The 12,044-nt window shown below is 46.8% G+C and overlaps 1 protein-coding gene and 1 long non-coding RNA gene across 3 annotated transcripts in view; both read right to left on the bottom strand.

Annotated features, from left to right (window-relative positions):
• The window catches only part of MAML2 (mastermind like transcriptional coactivator 2), a 282,219-nt gene that overhangs the window by 224,916 nt on the left and 45,259 nt on the right, over positions 1 to 12,044 (bottom strand). The gene's annotated exons all lie outside the window — the stretch shown is intronic.
• LOC123371715 overlaps positions 1,563 to 12,044 on the bottom strand; it is a 29,817-nt gene continuing 19,335 nt past the window's right edge. Inside the window, exons 2-3 of the long non-coding RNA XR_006579919.1 lie at positions 3,083 to 3,166; positions 1,563 to 1,963 (exon numbers count right to left, since the gene is read on the bottom strand). This is a non-coding gene — a long non-coding RNA (uncharacterized LOC123371715). The remainder of the gene's footprint in view (positions 1,964 to 3,082; positions 3,167 to 12,044) is intronic.

Genomic DNA, 12,044 nt, shown 5'->3' with positions numbered 1-12,044 from the left:
TTTGCATTTTTCTTCACTCATTCTTTATCACTGACGAGATGATACAGTCGATCTGCTCCTGTTCCACCTGAAGTCATGCTGTTCCACCTCTGGCATCACACAAGTTGCAGTAGAAATTATGTCATCACAAGGAGGCATGAAGGACTTTGGGAGGAGGCAGGGAGAGGGGAGATCAGAAGCAGAGGATCGCAAAAGAAACAAAGACTCCCAGGCCAGCTCCTCAGCTGCGATAAATCTCCAGCAGGGGACCTGGCCCTCTTTTCCATGGAAGTGCTCTGAGTAGTGAGCAGGGAAGGGTAAGAAATTCAGAAAATATTACACGTACACAGAAATTGCTTCTGAATGAACAGTTTTTCAGAATTTCCCATTGCCTTTTGGTTACCGTGGCAGCTTCCACTATGTTCCAAGTGAGCTCATCTCCTGTGTCCCACACTCCTGGTGGAAACTAGAGGCCTGGTTCTTCAGCAATTGGCACCTTGCAGAACCATTTAGGCCCATACAGGGTGGGCGCAAAACACGGCCCAATCCAAACAGTAGCATTTGACACCCACTTCGCATAAGGTCAATGACCTAGACAAGGCAGGGGAGGATCAGGCCCTGGTTCTCTGTGTGTTTCACTCTGATTATGCAGGTAAACCAGAGCACTTGATGACAGTCCTTTAAATTTGCTCCCCAGGGCACAAAGCATGTTTATCTAAGGTTCTTATATGGCCCCCGCGATTGTAATATCTGAGCATCTCACGGTCTTTAATCCTCACAACATCCCTCTGAGGTAGGGGTTTTATCCCCATTTTACAGTTGGGGAACTGAGGCCCAGAGTGACTCAGGGTAGGCCCTACACTGATAGCGGTGTGTAGAGGACAGATGTTGCATGCCCAGCTAGCACGGGTATACGCAGCAGTATAGCCGGTGGGGCATTGCTTTCACAAGCAGAGTACAGACACACCAGAACTACGAGTTGTGTATTCCGCACGGGCTCCTACACACCCGAGCGGTGCCTCCCATGTCTACACTGCTATTTTTAGCTGTGTAGAGTCCTGCTATTTTTCCCCCTGCCAGAGCCTCTCAGTGCCACGTATAGCTACACGCTGCAGTGTGGACACAGCCTGCTTTTCACTGTGGTGTGTAGTTACACGGACCCTACACGCTGCTGCCAGCAGAGATGAGGCCTAGGTGACTTGACCCAGGTCACACAGGGGTCCGTGGCAGGGCAGTGAACTTAGGCCACATCTTCTGCTTTCCAAGCCAGTGCCCCAACCACTGGCCCCTCCTTCCTCCCTTCTCAATGAAAGCTCTCAACCCTGATGCCCATGGTGCTCCTGATTCTGACAGAGCCAGATTTTGCTGACTGTCAGGGCATGTCACAAGGACTAACTACTTACTCAGGCTTTTCCTGAGGGTATGACTTGAGTGGCTGGGTCTCTGAAAAAAAAATTGTGTGCGTGTGTCTTCAGATTTCTTTATTATTGTGAGCTGACATTGGTTCAGCAGATACCAGGGTGATGACTGTTATTTAAATGCACAGATAGATAGTTCATCTGGCTTTATTTTTGTTTACATGGGCAAAGCCTGCATTGCCTCTCCTATGGTTCCCCTCCCCACCAGCCTCGGAAATAGAGAGACAGTTGGGGCAGAGGCATCTGGAAAAAGCCTGGGCAGCATAGATTCCATGGAGCTGCATGGCCTTGTGGTTAAAGCCCTAAGCTGTGATTCAGAACAACCGTGTTCAGCTCCTGGCTCTTCCATCTGCTGCGTGTGTGAGCTTAAGGAATCCTGATGGGCTCGCTCCAAAGCCACTGGGAAGCCTTCAATATTCATTGAGTCAGGCCCTTACTCTTGCTGCAATTCAGTCCCTGATCTTCTGTTTGTATGTTGTAGCCCTTTCTCCCCATCCTTTGTCTAGTTAGGCGGCAATGCTTCAGAGTGCGGCGGCCTGTCTCTTGATGCGTGTCTAGCTCTGGGGCTGGAGAACTCACAGAAAAAAAAATAGTGGGTGCTTAGCACCATCCAGCAGCCCCCCGGTCAGCTCCTGCCCCTCCCCTCGGCCACCACAATCAGCTGTTTAGCGGCATGCAGGAGGCACTGGGGAGGAGCAAGGCGGGGTGTGCTCGGGGGAAGGTGCAGAACTGGGCAGGGGCGGGAAGAGGTGGGGCAGGGGTGGGGCTTGGGGGAAGGGGTGGAGTGGGGGCAGGGCCTGGGGTGGACCAGTGGTCGAGCACACCCCTCTTCCCCCACCAATTCAGAAAGATGGCACCTGTGAGCGGCACCGCTGTAAAACAAATACGAATAACAGAATGTTTTCTGTTTGGTGGGAGGCAACACACACACACACACAGGAAGAGATTCTGGAGATATCCCATGGTGACCCTGCCATGGTGTCTGTGCCCCCAAATTCTCCACACAGATATTTCCATGGCACAGGGAGACCTGGGTGCCCTCCATGCAGCTTGTGTACTGCTCTATGTTGACTTAGAAAAAAACAGTACAACTTCATAGTGTTGATTTAGATATGATGGTATAAAGCTGCTGATATCATAAGCTTTTATATCAATCCTGTCAACAGGTCAGGACATTTGAATGTACGTGTGCCATGCGCTTGGGAAGCTATTCCACCAGACTGTTGCTGGGGTCATTGTTAAGGTTTGCATTGCAGGGTCAGTTTGACGGAGTTGGGGTACGTAACTGTTGGAGATGGAAGTGAAACCCAACAGAGCATCACAGTTTGTCGATTTAGAATTGGGGGCAACATGAAGGTGGAGAGAAACGCACAAGTCTTCCCCTTAACATCTTATGTACATCCTTTTCCGGTTTTGGGAGGGTAGGTGTGCCCTACTGCAATGAGACCTAGTTTTTATCTGCTGATTATTATATACATTCAGTTATTTAACTTGCAAATAAGTTTGCCAACTAATGTCAGCATCATAGAAACCACCACCAGAATTAACGCTTGTCCCCTGAGAACTGAATGGTACCAACCAGTTCATTTCAGAAAGGCCATTAAACAACAGGTAGACAAGTCCTGTTCTGGTCAGTGATCAGAAGCAGTGAGCTAGAGGAGAAAACACTATAACCCATTACCCACCTTCTGAGCCAGCCAGTCCATTTTTGTTTGTTTTCTTTACAGCAATCTCTTGAGTGGTTGCAGAAATGTAAACTGAAAGTGCTCCTGACAGATTTAAAACAATTAGGAATGTCTTAAAGTCATTCAAGCAGAGCTTTTGTTATGATAATAAAGAATGTTCTTTGCTGGTGTATTTTCAAAGAAGAAAATTAAAAAGAAATACATCATGGAGGAGCTGACAGTGCTCACAACCCACATCCTGTTGTTATCCCTGGGCCTAGTACTGGATAGTACTGGTGGCTGTGAGATGAACTTTCCCATTAGGCCCCTTCCAAGCCCTTAATCCTGACCCAAAGGGACCTTCTTTCTCTCTCTTAAAGGGAGAGAGAAATCAATCTCTCTGCTGACTCAGCTGCAGGCCTCTTATGTCAAAGAATATTAACTCTGCAAAAAAAATTGAGTAGAGTGAGGTTTTTGTTTTTTCTTTAAATGATGTGGTTCGGTGACATTTATGGACTAAGTTCCTGTCCCTGGGACCCATTTGTTGCAATCAAATTACTTTCCTAAAGCATCAAAAACGGCGATTCTAGAACTGGAACACCTTGTTTGGTCTTCATTTCTTCCAGCCTACTTAGAACCAATAATGTCCAACACCAGATTAAAGTCACGCATGCTACTGCTCCTAGCTCTGGTAAACCACTCCTGCAGGACTGCTTTACCCGAGAACCCCAGCCCCTTTTCTTTCTCAGGCTTCTTAATGGCTACTCATGTGTCTTTAATTTCCTAAGACAAGCCCAGTTCCTTTCAAGATGTTCCCCTGACTTGTTCCTATTACTGTCAGATGTTGGGCGTGCACATGCGCTCTCTCTTTCTGCTCTATGCTTCTGGGAATAAACTAAGATATATATTTTAATAAGACAGTGTTTCCTCCCCAATCCTACTGTGAAGCTGCCTCGTTCAAAGGGAAGCTGTGGGAACTGATCCTAACTTCATCCTAACTTTCAAATCTTTGCAACCTTTTAAAATGCTAATAATGCCTCATTTAGATGCAGGAGTAAAAAGTTCACCAGAAATCCCCCCATCTGGAAACATTTACAGGTTCATGGTATCTCTGCCTCTTGCCATGTTTCTACAAAGTCTTATTTACAAGCAAACCAGACTTTCTGCTCAGATAGTCATGAAACTGTTGGCAAAATTTCTTTTAAATCAGAGCCCTGAGGATCGGAGCTGAAATACTAACAGGGCCTTGCCATATTCCACTGTTACAAAAATTGATTCCACAGCGGCTCCTTGAAAAAAGGATACAGCCCTGTCAGGCTATTTGGCCATATTCAGCACTCAGTGACATCAGTGTAAAACCAGAGTAACAGCCTGAGTCCGGTTCTGATCTCACTGACAGCAGGTTTGGTCCAGTGTAACTCCAGGAGGATCAGTGGAGTTCAGTCTTCTGGATTCACACTGTAAGGGACATCGGAATTTGGCCAATCTATCTCTTCTGCTCCTCTTTGTGCAAATGTTCATATTCTTGCAGAGCCATGACAGCCATATATGCTAATATGTAGCACAGGGGGACCAGGAGGCAAGACTCCTGGGATTGGTCAGTGTTTGACTTAGGCCAATGTTTTCAAAACTTGGCAGGAGGGGAGCCTGATTCAACATTTTGCTGCTCCCCCTCTACATCAACTAGGCTACTGTGGGCACAGGACTTCTAGGAAATACCCCTGGTGCCAGAGGGTTGGTTCCCCATACCAGGTGCAATGCTGGCTTCATCATCTCTGTACCTCCTGTGCAGTAGCTCTGGAAGCAGTGAGAACTCTGACAGGAGCCTGAGGCGAGGTGGCTGGCATAGACTTTGAAAGGCCCCAACCCCTGAATAGGCTATGCCCAAACTGCCTCCTCTGTGTTCCGGTGCTGGCATATTTGGGGGAGGCAAAAAGGGGGATAACCAAATCTGCCTACTGTGGGGTGTTTTGCACCTACTTCTGAAGCATTTGGTGATGGCCACTCTCAGAGGCAGCACAGTGAACTAGATGGGCCTTTGACCCGCAGACATAGGAACAAAGGAATTGTTTGACTGGATCAGAAGGATGAATCTGGCTTACAATTACAATTAGACCCCTAAATCCATATTAAATTTACAGTCCTAAATATAGATTTAGGATCCTAACTTTAGTTATCCAGGTATGGAAACTTTGGCGTAACCGTCTCTCTGCCCCCATCTGTAAATGGGCTCACTTTATCCTTTATCACCGCAAAGGGGATGGTGTGAAACTTTAAAGAATTAATGTTTAGAAAGCACTTGAAGATCACTGATTACAAGGCTCTGCAGCAGTGCCACATTCCAACCCCCAAGTGGTCAAACAAACAAACCATGAGATTGGCTTAAAAATCATGAGATATTAAAAAAAAAAAGTAGGGTTTTTATTTATATTCATTTTCTGGGTTGGAGTCTTTCATGTTCATGTTTTCAAGGTTTTCTCCACAACCATGAGGGCTAGAAATGTGTTTTTAAATTTTGTACGCTGCCTAGTACAGTAGGTTCCTGGTCCGTGACTACAGCTCGTAGGTGCTATGCTAATACAAATTAGTAATAACCACAACACTCCGGGAACAGGCACGGACTTATTTTTCGCAGTGGGTGCTCCATCTCCGCTCCGCCTTGAGGCCCTGCCCCTACTCTGCCCCCTCCCCCACGACTCCGCCCTCGCCCTGCCTCTTCCCACCCTGAGGCCTCGCGCTCACTCCACTTCTTCCTGCTACTACTCCGCCCTCCTCCCCGAGACCACCCGCCCACTTGCTGCTCTTCAAGCACCTCCCGCCAGCTGCCCAACAGCTGATCAGAAGCCCCACCCAACAGCTGATCAGAAGCCCCACCCAACAGTTGTGGCTGGTGGGTGCTGGGTGCTTGAGCCCCGCAGCACCCACGGAGTCAACGCCTATGAAGGAAAATGTCAACTATCAAGTGACATGATAAAAAACTGAAAGCTGGCAACTCTTCAAGTGTGAAGTGTTATCAGAATTATCATTTGTTGTCCAGTTGAGATCAGCAGTTTCCTCATGCTATGGAGTGCACAGAGAGTGCGTTGGGTGGGGGAGGGCTTTAGCACAGTGCATAATTTCAACATAAAAATCCTTCTGCCAAGATATCATAATCTCCCGGCTCACAGCATTGTACAGGTTGAGGAGAGGAATGTGCTAAAAGAGAGAAAAGCCTTTTGTACTCCTACCACTTGTGAGCAACTCTTAAAGTTACGAACTTGATTTTCATTCATGCAAAAATTTGTCAAAATAAGCCATCAATTTTTACTTAGCAGAGCCATTTGTGGTAATTAACCTTGCAAAACACTTTGTTCACTAGAGATAAGAGACTTTCAAAATATGACACTACTACATATCATGACTCCAGTAAAATGATCACCTGGACAAATTTAGTGTGGAGCTTGTTTCTGTTTGCTTGGCATTTACATAAAGGAGATACCAGGAAAATAATGAACCAGTGTTATAGAGGAAGAACATTCCAGTGATTAGGGCACCAGTCCACAATTTGAGAGATCTGGGTTCATATCGCCACTCTGCTACATACTTCCTGCATGACCCTGGGCCTCACTTCCTCATCCCAGGGGATGTTGCGAGGATACAAGCATTAAAGACTGTGAGGTGCTTGGATACTGTGGGAATGGTGGGGAGGACACACAGGTACCTTAGGGTATATCTACATGGCAGAAAGACACCGCTGGCAGGCCAGTGTGGGGCTATAAAACTGCAGTATAGACATTTGGGCTGAAGCCTGGGCTCTAGAACCTTCTCCCCCTTGCAGGGTCCTAAAGCCTGGGCTCCAGCCTAAACCTGAACATCTGCCCTGCCATTTTATAGCCCAGAGCCCCATGAGCCTGAGTCAGCCGACACAGGCCAGCCACAGGTGTTTTGTTGCCGTGTAGACGTACCCTTAGATGTGTTCTTTATTGAGTGGGCCACATGACATTAAAAACCATGAGAATTTCAGTGTTAACAAAACTTGCGGAAGTACAGTTTCTAATGTTTAAGATTACGTTGTGAAAGAACTGTGGTTTTGTTTGTTTGTTTGTGGCCAACAGCTCCCTTCCAGGCTGTTTCTTCTCTTTCTGTATCGCAGTAGCAGCCAGAGATCCCAGTCAGGATAGGCCACTGTCAGGGCTTAAATTCAGCCGGAGCTGTCTGGAGCAGCGCTCTGGTAAATATTTTTAAACTCTCAAGGGCTAAAGACCTGAGCCCTGGCACCTCCCACGGGCAGAAGCCCCAAACCCTGGTGTCTCCTGCGGGACAGAAGCCCTGAGGCCCTGGGAAATACTCGTTGAGAATTTAAGCCCTGGCCGCTGTTGTGCTAGGCACTAATACACAAGTAGGCATGATCCCTACTGCCACTCCCTTCAAAATGTCCTGAGAATAACTGGTGGGGCCCAACCAGCAGCTTCCGTTTCCCTGCACTAATTTTTATGTAGCTAGCTATTATTATAATCAGCAGCACCATTATCTATTTAGCACCAAAAGTGTGCTAGGTTCTTTATTTGTTTATTACAGTGTTCACATTAACTGATCCTCATATTCTTGTGGGTATGATTAGTCCCACATCTTTATTATGGGGGGGGAACCGAGACACAGAGATAAAGTGACTTCCCCAAGGTCACACAGTGAATCAGTGGCAGGATTCCAGATCTCCTGACTGTCCGTGCTCTGATCACTCCTCCAGGCCACAGTGCCTGTAACCGCTCTAAAACAAGGAACGGGTCTTACAATATCCCAGCTTAGAAAGTTATAAATACAGCTCAAAGTTCTGGTGAAACAACAACCACCCAGAAGAGTGAAATCTGAGCCATTTATGTATGTGTTTATAACATAGTTCGCAGATTTCCTGTATTTTATATTATATTTTGGAGCAAATGTGGACAGCAGCACGTTACAAAAGAGAAAATATTCCTCATAGATGCTGCGCTTTCCTGGTTATCTCCCATCTTCCAAGCTCCAGCTCGTCTCTTTTTTCCTACTGTTGCTGTTCTCACCCCAGTCTGGGGCCTTCAGAATCCCTCGGTTCTTCCCCTTCTGGCTTCCTGATGGCCTTAGACAAAGAGACCATACATCTGGCAAAACGGGCCAACTGGGAATCCTCCTGGTAAGCCAGGTGTCCTCACCTGCTGCAGAGCCAACAAAATGGCATGCAAGTTGGGAGCAGGGATAGGGCTAAAGACTGTGGAGGCGTTCCAGAGTGCAACTGGGCTCCAGCTCCTCCTACCAGAATAGCCCTGGGGGTGCTCTAACATACAGAAGGGGCCAAACTACTAGCCAGCCCCAGCATACGCAGTCAACCTTGCCATCTTTTCCTCCTCTGGCTCCTGCACTATACAGAGGGTGGGGGTCACTTGAGAACTGAGGTCCTTGTCTCCTTTCTCTTTTCCCCACGTCACTCCTGCTCCTTGTCCCTCTTTCAGACTCCTTCTCCTCATGACTCTTGTCCCTCTGCCCTGCTTAGGAGACAAGATATTTCAGAAACAAGGGAAAGGTCATCTGGTCCAACATGCCTTCCCCTTTTTTTCTGATTTATCTTAATCCCAACTTCCTGCTTTTTCGCCATACTCATCAATTCTCCCTTCCACAAACAAATCTAGGTTTTGCTTGTACTCCCGCATACTCTTTGCTTCAATAGCCTTTCCTGGTACTTTATTCCGTATGTTTATTGCCCTTTATCATTCCTTGCTTATTTTATGGTATCGAGATCTGTTCCTTGGGCCAGCCTCAGCAGGCAGCGTCCCCAGCTCTTCCCATGTCGCTATCCCTGGACAAGGACAATTCTATCAGTCCCTCAGGAGCTCTTTTGGCTTTTTCTCCTAAAACCGAGCAGAGCTGAGGATGTTCTGCCTAGAAAACTGGAGGAAAATCAAATACCCAGAGATGCTGCTAAGTCAGTATGTTGTAAGCTGTAGTCTGCACAGTGTTTATCTCAATTAACGAGTAGGTTGTTTTGCAAGGTTCACTATGCTAACTTTAAAGTGCCTTCATGTAAGCCTCATTCTAAACAGACTATTAGCTCTTCGGAGCTCTTTGTTCTGCTTGTACAGCACCTGCCGGCTGCTACCACAATACAAACAAATAATAATATTTGAGTGCAGAGCTTTTCTGACAAGCCTGCTGATTTGATTTTCATACCCACTGGACCCAGCACTGTTAGTGGCAGTGGGAGATGGGGGCCAAACTCCAGCTGGTTCGGTGGCTGCTGACCATGTTCCAGCACCCGCGGGAGGCATTATATCTGCATTGTCCTTACGCCTACAGGCACAGATCATCCATCCGCTGCCAGGTGTTTGCTGCACCTCCTTTCCTTGCCCAGCGAACCACCTGTTCTAAAAGCCATAAGTAAACCTTGAATTTCATAAGCTAACTCTCACTTGCATATCTGCTCACTTAGGCCTAATTTTGCAAATTGTCTTGTAATTTTGGGGGACTGCATTTTTGGGTCTTCTTCCTGTGCTGAGCACAGAACACCTCCAGCTGTTGTCAAGGGAGGGCTATGTAAGGACCCATGGCTTCCCCAGAAGCCCTCACACACAGCCCTCACACCCTGCCACTAGGCAGCCCACCCAGGACTACTGAAAGGGAGGGACTAGCAGATCTCTGACCTTCCCCGAGGCACAGCCTATGAGGATCCTGACTGGGGATGCTGACCGGCCCCACTTATTGGCCCAATCATACCATCTAAGTGACTGGTTGCTGCACTGGATCTGATTCTTGCTTGGTTCTTGAGTCTGGCTCTGACCATTAGGCCTGACCCCTGCTCCAACCACTAGGTCAGACTGCCCATGTCCCAGTCCTGTGACACTCAGGAACTGTAGCACCCATATTAGTGGACCGTGTAGAAAGATTAGACCTTTGAGCCTGATTCAACGGCAACCTGTGAATGAAGCCCATAACTAGTCCTGGACCTTTCACATGAGATTACTGCCATAAGAAAGATTTGGTCCCAAATGGCACAAACACACTTTACTCTTATTCTAAAAAACTATTAAAGAAGAGGAAACTGCACATAAACTTTCCTACCACAGAGGCTAGAATCAAAACCTCACACACACACACCATGGATCTGTCTTGTATCTTGCTTCAGCCATAAGTCCACTATATTCTGGAATGACAGTAGGTTTTTATCAGGAAGTAATTGTATATTTCAAATGTCTGGCAGATGTCCTAAGCTCCCTCGTTTATAACACTGACGTTTTAAAATAAGCCATAAAATTCATTAAAATGCAGTACTCCCAACCCCACGCTTTTAAAAGTCATAAGCTGGGCCCTCTGAAACTATGACTGACTTCAAAAATCATGAGATTGGCTTAAAATAATAATAAAAAGAATCCAATACTTATGTCCTTCTGGTTTCCAGGGGCGCTGGAACAATTTGTATCATGGGGGTGCTTAAAGCCATTGAATCAAACTGTAAACCCTGTATATGATGGAAAACACTTCAAGCCAGGGAGGGTGGCAGCACCTCCAGCACCCTTAGTTCCAGCACCCCTTCCTGTTTCTGAGCCTCTGAGTGCATTTGCTTATGTTTTCAAACATTTACATTTCTCTGTAACCATGGGGACTAGAAACATACAGAAAAAAAAATACAAATAAAGCTGAGATTCTCACCTAATCACACGCTTCCAGAGGCTAGGGCTTTACAACACACACCAAATATTGCAAGGAGCTGGTCATGCTTCAAATGCAAATTCACATTAGTTTTTACACAAAAGATAGTCAACCTCTGTAAGTGAAATCTGCCACTGATGTAACTTGATTGACTTCAAGGGACTGATGCCAGGAGACAATTAGACCCTATATTACTTTAGAATAATGCACTATACATAATAGACTGGGTTAGACAAGGCAGTCAGAGTGGATCTGCTCATTCCAATGTATTCTTTAGCAGATTAAATGGACAAAAATGTTAGTTATGGACTCTTCATGGGCATTTAGATTTACTGGAAAGGGTGAGAAGATTTGGCATGTGTAGAAATGAGATGGGAAAACAGGAAAAATATTTTCCCTGTGAATAATTGTCCACAAATGGTGTAACCATGAGAGTGAGACGATAAAACCTGACTTTATGGAAGGGGCTTGGTGAAGATGACAACAAACTGTGTGCAAGAGCAAAGGAGTATTTGGTACAAACCCAGCTGTGACTCAGCACAGATTAAAAGCCTGCTGGCTTTTTGCACATCAGATCCTTGTGGGGCTTGGTCGGCCCCCAAATCTTTTTCAGTTCTGAAAGTGGGAGAGTGCAAGTGAAAGTTTCCAATGGCTCCTTTAAGACAGCTGAATGGCTTCTGTATTTTTGTGCCTGCCATTCTCATTGTTAAAGGCCTCCACTGGATTGGGTCGGATACTGCTCCTGTTGAAATCAAATGCAAACCCCGCCCCACCTGCATTGACTTCAATTGGAGCAGGATCTGAGGAAGGATAAAGAGCTGCTGAAAGAAGGGTGCTAAAATACCTATTTGCAAGAATGAATTCGGAGTCGTTTTATGCTGTTTTAACAAACTCTCTGAGCAGCACCTGGCCTAAATAGCCAGGCTGGGACTGGACAGATGCCTAAGGAAATGGGGGAGGAATCTTAGCTCAAGCCTGCAGAATGGCTGTGGTGTAACTCTGTGACATTGTGCTAAGCCCCACCATACCCGAGACTGCAGAGAGAGATTCCCTGGCCACTCCTCAACCTGCTCAGGGCTACCCACCACCTGCCATGCAGGGGGCCACTGCTCATGGACCAGAGCCCCATACATTGCCCCACAGAATCCCGCCCCTGGTATGCAATGCCTCTGCTTCCAAGGATGCCTACGCAGTTGCAGGGGCAGGATGTGCCCTGACATCCAGGCTGGAAAACATCCCTGGAAAGCATCCTCTACATATTGAGCGATGCTTTCCTGGGATGTACGTAAGGAGCATGTAGAGGCAGAGGAGCTGGGATGCACTGGATCCA

The sequence above is a fragment of the Mauremys mutica genome, chromosome 1 (genome assembly GCF_020497125.1).
Source record: "Mauremys mutica isolate MM-2020 ecotype Southern chromosome 1, ASM2049712v1, whole genome shotgun sequence".
Lineage (NCBI taxonomy): Eukaryota > Metazoa > Chordata > Testudines > Geoemydidae > Mauremys > Mauremys mutica.
This window is presented reverse-complemented; position numbering and strand designations above follow the sequence as displayed.